Source organism: Pteropus vampyrus, unplaced genomic scaffold (assembly GCF_000151845.1).
Source record: "Pteropus vampyrus isolate Shadow unplaced genomic scaffold, Pvam_2.0 Scaffold732, whole genome shotgun sequence".
NCBI classification, from domain to species: Eukaryota; Metazoa; Chordata; class Mammalia; order Chiroptera; family Pteropodidae; genus Pteropus; species Pteropus vampyrus.
The window spans coordinates 32,481-33,804 of record NW_011889513.1 but is presented as its reverse complement, the minus strand read 5'-3'; the positions used below and the strand labels follow the sequence as shown (position 1 = coordinate 33,804).

Below are 1,324 nucleotides of genomic sequence, written 5' to 3'. Positions count from 1 at the left end.
CCAAGTGTAGTTTTTTGCTACATGTGTAATGACGATTCTATTTGTAAGACAAGAACAAATTACTTACACTGATATATGTCATTTGAGAAGAAGTCATTCTTCAGAAATCCATGTTGCCCATGAAATAAAATGAATTTCCAAATATTTCTGATGAAGTTCGGAAAAAAACTTTGTGAAGGCAGGAAAAAGGACAGGAAGAAAAACTGTCTATACAACAGACAGAGTAGAAAATTTAATAACGTGGATATTTAAATTATATTTAGAAGTTGAACTCCACAAATGGAAATTCCAGTACATACATAAAAGGAGCATGACCTACAACCACAATCTGATTGAAAGATCAAGTTTCTGGTTGTGATGGCTGAAGCCAGGAATCAAGGACACTTTTTCAGCCTCAGGATGCTTGTCCCTTTTATAGCTGCCATCCCAAAGATTCTCTTCATAGCCCCTTTTATGTCTTTATGCCTCTGGCTGTAGATGATGGGTGTGACCACAGTGTACATCACTGAGGCTACTGCACTTGACTGTGAGCTGTGGGTAGCAATAGAGCTGAGGTACACTCCTAGGCCCATACAGTAAAATAAGGAGGCAACTGAGAGGTGAGATGCACAAGTAGAAAATGCTTTATACTTCCCCTGAGCTGATGACATTCCACTTATGTAGGAAATGATCTTCCTGTAAGAGTAAAGAACACCAGCTAGGGGACCACTAGTCAGCACGACAGCTCCAAAATACATCACCATGTTACTAAGAAAGGTGTCAGAACTGACAAGTTGGAACATCTGATTGAGTTCACAGATATAATGGGGGATTTCCAAGTCTGTAGAGAAGAATAGTTGCAACACCATTAAGCTTTGCCACAAGGAATACAGGGTACTCATGATCCAGGACACTAGAACCACAGATCCAAGGGTTCATATGACTCTGTAGTGCAGGAGTTGACAGATGGCCACAAACTAGTCATAGGCCATCATGGTCAGGAGGAAGTCCATAAAGAGCATGAAAATATACATCTGGGTGATGCAGCCTTCATAGGCGATAAGTTTGTTCTGTGTCAGGATGTTCACCAGCATCTTTGGGACAGTGATGAAGGTAGACCAGATGTCCACCAAGGACAGGTTGGAGAGGAAGAAGTATATGTGTGTGAGAAGGTGGGATGATGAGCAGGTTTCCAAATACAGGGATCAGAGCCCAAATATGATGAGCTGCAGTTCTGGTTCCTCTGAAAATCTCAGAAGAAGGAATTCTGAAACTCTTGTAAGATTCTCTGGTTCCATGTGAACAAGAAAGAGGTAAATAACGTGAGTAAATTTCATACAAACTG

General features: G+C 40.9%; 1 pseudogene; it reads right to left on the bottom strand.

Moving 5' to 3' along the window:
* Positions 1–374: 374 nt before the first annotated feature.
* LOC105309361 lies at positions 375–1,124 on the bottom strand (annotated as a pseudogene).
* Between the last annotated feature and the right edge of the window lie 200 nt (positions 1,125–1,324).